Below are 7,259 nucleotides of genomic sequence, written 5' to 3'. Positions count from 1 at the left end.
AATAAGTGATAGTAGTTTGTGTGAGGACTCGGTATTTAAAATCAGATGTAATAGTTGGTAGTGTTGGGCTGTTCCAAACCCTAAACTATAAGATCTTGGATTTGGTTATGTTATTTCTTTTAAAATGTTGTAATAGCTATATTTAATCTGCTGTTTAAGTTGGGGTGTGACACTTTTGATAACCAAGAATCCACATTCCCATTTTTCTCAGCTTCATTGACTATTTAACATTTCTGTTTTTCCGCTTCTTCATTATAGGTGAGCAGAATAGCCTGATAATCTTGATTGCTCATGTCTAAAGTGAGAAGGTGCTGTGAGATGTTGGCAAGACCAGAGATTTGATCAACAAGAAGATCATCCACAGTGCTTGATTGAGGTTGAGCATTTTGTAGCCACTGTTGGATAGGATGAGATGTTTGTTGTGAAGAATTTGAAGTTGATGGAAGTGCATCATTAGAACCACCCTTGATAGATGTCACAATTTAACTCACACCCTGAGATGTGGTTATGACAGTCTGTTGTTCCACACTTATGGTGGAAACCTCTATTTGAATTGGAGGGGATTTAGCTAGGTTAACATCATGTACTCTAGCCTAAAACCCTTGTGTTTCTTTTAAAAGACTGTCACTTGAAAGTGTTCTACTTGCCTCCCTCATAGCAGGATCATTGGGAATTATACTCCTAGCTTCAATTGTGAGTGCAATTTCAGCTAGGATTTTGAGGGGATTTATTCCCCCAGTAGGAACCCCCAATTGAATTGGAGAGGATTTAGATAGCCCCCCCTCAGGAGTACTACCCTCAAACCTTAAAACCTGTGAAGGTTGATTTGCACATGAAGGTGCATTTGTATCTATCACAGGGTCTTCAGTAAAACTGATAAAAACCCCGTGTTTGTGTTGGTGACATCAAGGTCTACCCCAGCATGAAGCCTCTCACCAACCAATTATGGTTCTTGGGTAGTGAACACAGTTTCTTTAACCATGTCACTTGATGTTGGAAACTCTTGAGAACCAGATTCAAGAGTTTCATTGTAGGAATAAGAAATTTTAGAAATAAGATTTTGAATGTCAAAATTGAGTTTTGGTAGCTCCCCCTGAATGAATGAAGGAGCTTCAAAAGATGTGCTCTCCTTGTTTGTGCCATCCTTATTTCTCTTTCCATATACTTGAATATGTTCAAGTGTTTGTGCAGACTCTGTACAGGGTGCGCTAGGCAGAGTGCTCTTTTCAATAGAGACACTCTGTTGAGAGGATGCCCCTAGAGTCTGTTTTTGTCCCTATTTTACAACTACATCCTTTTGGAGGATGCAGAGGTGGCTTGAGTGGTGAACTCAGTTTGTTTTACCTTTTTTGGTGTTCTGACAAAGGGTGACTCTTTTCCTGTTGTATCCTCACCACTCTCCGGAATAACAACTATTGGTGCCTGCTTTCATTTCTTTTTACTCACTTCACCCTTTTGAGAGGATGAAGTGGTTGGTTTCCTAGCTTCTAATGGTAAATAAGAAAGGGTCTCAGCATTGGAAGGTCCCTTTTGGTGTTCCTGTGTTTGTACTTCCACAGGTTCAGGAACCATTACTGCACTAGAATCAACATTTGACCTCATGTCAGGCATGGGGTAAGGGTAAGTCTTAAATCTCTCCAACATGAATGGAGTGAGTTTGAGACTTACAATTACCTTATTCTTTGTAGTAAGTGAGCCAAATATTATTGTGGATACTTTCTTACAATTGCCTATTTTTGTCCTATCTATACCATTAAGTAAATGAATGTCTAAAACTTTATAAACTAAAGTAGACATGATAAACCTAGGAAAGAAGATTTTCTTACCTCTTGTAGGTAGGGGCATTGTGAGCCTGGTGCCAAGTTCTTCCGAGATCAATAGACCAACGTTCAAGTGTCTGTTGTGGTCTATGGAGAACACCAGCTTCTGCACCACACTTGATATGTTGTCATATCATGTCTTTCTGCAGGTGAAGGCCCTAACAATAGAATCAAACAAGAAAGACCATTCCTTCCTTAGGTTTGTTCTGTTCAGACTTGCTAGGTTGATTCTTCCACCATAGTTGATGAAGTCCATGAACTCAGCTAGCTCATCCTGTGTTGGAACCTCCACCAGATTTTCAGTTGGAAGACCCAAAGCTAGATTCATATATTTCTCATTGAACTCCACTTGTTGGCCTCCAATAGAGCAGTTCACCACTATAGATGTGGAATTGTTATACACAACTTTCCTTACTACAGCTGTTGTCCAGAACTCATACGAGACATCCAAGTACAGGATTGGGTTAGCATCAGTGAAAGCAAGGTAGTTAGTTCCATTCTTGGAGATTTCAGCTCTAACATTGTTGAGTGCCATTGTTGTTGAGTAAGAGTGAATGGGTAAGAAGGATTAAAGAGAAAGAGCTTGAAACGAGAGAGAAATCGGTTTATATTTGAAAATTAAGTCACTTAGATTTCTCAAAGGCGTAAAGAGGTGTATGTCGAGATGTCTGGGTATTTATAGTAAAAGGTAAATGACTTATCGAGAATTAAAATGGACGTTTGGGATTTGTTTATCGAGAAGTCATATTAAAAGAATAGATAAATATCGATATGTCATTTTCCTGACTCTTATCGAGAGCTAGAAAATGACTTGACGAGATGTCAAATAAATACCCAGTTTGTCATAAATGGACTGAATTGTTTCCAATTTTTATTTGAATAAATCAAAATAAAATCAAGAAAATTTTGTCAAAAGTATTTTACCAAAATAATTTATTAAATTGAATTATCTCAGTTGTGAGTTATTTATAAGTCTAAAATTATACTTGTAGAGAACTCTGTGAGTTAACACTTATAGAGAACTCTACAGTGACTTATTGATAAGTCATAATGAATTTTATTGAGAAGTCCCTCGAGAAGTCAGAAAATTGACTTATCGAGAATTCACTCGAGAAGTCTCAAAATGGCTTGTCGAGAAGTCAGGTAGACTTATCGAGAACTCAGTTCTCTAAATACTTTTGTTCTTTTTGAATCTTTCTTGTGCTAATTTCACATATTAAGAATGTAAATTAACACATAGACAGTTTTTTTAGAATTGAGAAATTCCAAGTTAAATTTTGAATTTTTGAAAAATAAATATACAGAGATTTCTGAAATATTTATAACTCATATTCCAATTAATTTCCAATCAAATCAAATTACTTTTGATTCATTAGAAATTAATCTGCTGCTACAATCTAGGTGAGTTCTTGCCTTTAGATAGAAGAGTTTAACATTCCAGTTTCACCTACAAGTCTAGTGAAAGTTGCTTCATCCAAAGGTTTAGTAAAAATGTCAGCTAATTATTTTTCTGTTGGAACAAAAATAAGCTCAATGGTACCATTTGCAGCATGTTCTCCAATAATATGGTACCTTACATCAATGTGTTCAGTTCTAGAATGATTAAATGGATTAGACACAATAGATATAGCATTAGTATTGTCACACATAATTGAAATTTTGTGTAACACTAGGTCAGAATCCATTAGATGATTTCTGATCCAAAGCACTTGAGCACAAGAACTTCTAGCAGCTATGTATTTAGCCTCATCTGTGGAAGTTAACACAGATTGTTGTTTCTTGCTATACCAGGATACAAGTCTTTGTCCAAGAAACTGAGAGCTTCCACTAGTGCTCTTTCTGTCAATCCTGCATCCAGCAAAATCTGCATCTGTGTATCCAACAGCTTCAAAACCTGTTCCCTTAGGATACCATAATCCCAAGTTTGGAGTCCCCTTCAAATATCTGAAAATTCTCTTCAAATACATCAAATGGGATTCTTTTGGATTGGCTTGAAATCTTGCACATAGACATGTTGCAAACATGATGTATGGTCTACATGTAGTTAAGTACAGCAAAGATCCAAGCATTCCTCTATAGCTTGAGATATCTACAATTTTGCCTTTTTTTTATATTCATCCAACTTTGTAGCTGTAGACATAGGTGTAGATGCAAGTGAACAATCAATCATATCAAAACTTTTCAAAACATCCTTGACATACTTAGTTTGGATGATGAAGATTCCATCACTTCTTTGACTGACTTGAAGTCCAAGAAAGTAACTTAATTCTCCCATCATACTCATTTCATATTCACTCTACATAAGCTTAGAGAATCTTTGACAAAGCTTTTCATTAGTAGATCCAAAAATGATGTCATCCACATAAATCTGAACTAGGATCATATCACCATCATGTAGCTTGTAGAAGAGTGTCTTGTCTATTGTTCCTCTAGTGAATCCATGTTTTAGTAGAAAATCTAACAATGTCTCATACCAGGCTTTGGGTGCTTGTTTTAGTCCATAGAGAGCCTTGAGCAACTTATATACAAAGTCTGGAAATTCTGGATCTTCAAAGCCAGGTGGTTGTTGCACATAAACTTCTTCTTCCAACTCACCATTAAGGAAAACACTTTTGACATCCATTTGATATATCTTGAAATTTGAATGTGCAACAAATGCAAGAACAATCTTTATTGCTTCAAGTCTTGTAACTGGAGTAAAGGTTTCATCATAGTAAATTCCTTCCTCTTGTGAGTAGCCTTTTGTAACCAACCTTGCTTTGTTTCTGGTGACAATTCCATTTTCATCCATCTTATTCCTATACACCCACTTTGTTCCAATTACACATGTGTTCTTTGGTGCAGGAACCAATTTCAAACTTTGTTTTTTTCAAATTGATTTAGCTCCTCGTGCATGGCAGATATCCAATAAGGATCAAGTAGAGCTTCTTCAGTTTTCTTTGGCTCAATTTATGAAAGAAAACGTGAATGTAGACATTCATTTACAGTTGCACTTCTAGTCCTCACTCCAACAGTTGAATCATCAATAATTGCTTCTCGAGTGTGACTTATATCCCACTTTCTGGTGTGAGTTTGTTAAGTTGAGTTTTTTGCATTTTCCTCATGTTAGGAGCACTTGATGATATCAAACAGAAACTATCAGAAGTTCACTTCAGAACTTATATATCAACGGATACTGATGACATCAACGGATGATGAGATATCAACGGATGATAGGATATCAATGAATGATGATTTCAATGGATCATGATGTCAACGGATACTGAAATCAGTATTTGTCACATCAGTTGATGTTTGATGAGGAAAAGGAAACAGGAACTCAAGGCGGTGAAGGATTTTATCTTAGAAACAATTCTATCGGTTTCCTTATTATTGATAGAATATGATTCCTTATATATTGTTAGATGTGCTCTATATAAAGCACACATTAGGTTCATGCTATATGCATTGCGACATTATTATATCTTTCGCATAACCTAGAAGCTCTCAAGGATAATTGTTCATCCTTTTGAGAGAGTACATTTGTAATAAGTATTTATCAGTTAATATAAAAACTTTTGATTCTGTTGAAGCTTTGTCGAATAGATTGTATTAACTGTATTCACCCCCTACAGTTGATTGAGGGCCTAAAAATTGGTATCAGAGCTTGTTGTTAACGTAAAAACAGTTTAACATCTGAAAATAAATCTACAATGGGAGACAAAGAAGAAGAGACACAGAATCAGAAACCACCACCCCCAGCCACATCATAGATAAGCAACAACATGAGTAGGTATGAAGAAATCAAGGTGCATATCCTGAAGATACATGAATATCCAATCTGGAAAGTCAGGATGTCCATATGCTTGGAAGCCACAGATCCTGAATACTTAAGCAGGATCTATGATGTTCCTCATAGACCAATGAAGGTAGCTGTCTCACTTGCAGGAGAACCAGAGAAGATGATAGACAAAGACATGAAGGACTACTCTCCTGAAGATATCTCATCTATCATGAAGGATGCTAAGGTAAGACATATCCTGCACAGCAGTCTTGATAGTATTATGTTCAGTAGAGTCATTGGATGTAAGACAACAAAAGAGATATGTGATGGTTTAGAAGTAAAGTGTCAAGATACAACTGTTATCAAGAAGAACAGGAGGACATTACCTACTAAAAAATATGAGCACTTTGACTCAAGGGACAATAAATCCTTAACTGAGACTATGATAGATTTTATATGTTGCTGAATGACTTATCCCTTGTCAACAAAGAATATGATTTGGAGGACTCAAACTTGAAGTTCCTACTTGCTCTCCCTGAAAAGTGGGACTTTAAAGTCACATCAATTAGGGATAACTATAAACTTGATATCACACCTCTAGAACTAGATATCCATAGAGTTCTGAAAACTCATGAACTAGAGATGGAGCAAAGAAGCAAGAGGAAAGGATCAAAAGCTAGACCAGTTGCACTCAAGGTTGAAGAGAAGCCAAAGGAGAAAGCTAGAAGAAAAAGCTACTCCAAAGGGAAAGCCATGATTACAAAGCCAGATACTGAATCACCAAATTCTGATGATGACTCAAATCCTGATACTGAATCAGATACTGACAGTGATCATAATAACAATGAAGATATGGATCAAATGGCTGCCCTACTAGTTAAAAGTTTCAAGAAGATGGTGTACAGAAACTTCAAGAAAGGGAGAAGATTTTCCAGAAAAGGCTCCAGTTTCTCAAACTCTGATAAGAGGAACAACAGAAGAAATAATAATCGGAAGAAATCTAGATCTGGAAAACTTGACAAGTCAAAAGAGAGATGTTACAATTGTGATGGACTTGGACACTGTGCAGCTGACTGCAGAAAACCCAGAGCTGAGAAAAAACAAGCTTTGATCTCAAAGAAGAGAAGCTGGGATGATTCATCAGATTCAGATGATGGGGGTCAATTATGCTCTCATAGAAAATGCTAATGTTGAGGCTGACAATACTGAATTAAAGGTACCTCAGACTACTCTTGCGTTTGATACTGATGATATCTATGAATTAAGATTATTTCTTAAATCTCTGCATGTTAGTTTTAGGGATCAAACCTTAGAGAATAATAAAATCAAGAGTGAAAACTCTGTGTTAAAGAAAAGGAATGATCACCTAGAAATTGAGTTGCTTTCCATGCTAGAAATTCAAAAAAAAAGAAGATAATATTGTTTATGTTAAAGAAAAATTGTTAGAAAAGCATACTTATCTAGAGAATGAGCTAGCTAAAGAAAGTGAAGTCATTAAACTCCGGACTAACTCAGGAAAGTCAATTTAGGAAATCTTAGAGAATGGCTGTTGGGGATCAGGATTAGGATATTCAACTAGATCTAATTTTAATAAGAAAAGTGGAGAAGAATCTGAGAAAACAGAACCAATAAAAACTGATAGTCAGGGAAAATAAATAAAGACTATTAAGTTTAAT

The sequence above is a fragment of the Apium graveolens genome, chromosome 8 (genome assembly GCF_009905375.1).
Source record: "Apium graveolens cultivar Ventura chromosome 8, ASM990537v1, whole genome shotgun sequence".
NCBI lineage: Eukaryota > Viridiplantae > Streptophyta > Magnoliopsida > Apiales > Apiaceae > Apium > Apium graveolens.
The sequence above is the reverse complement of the archived record's forward strand: the minus strand, read 5'-3'. Positions refer to the sequence as shown.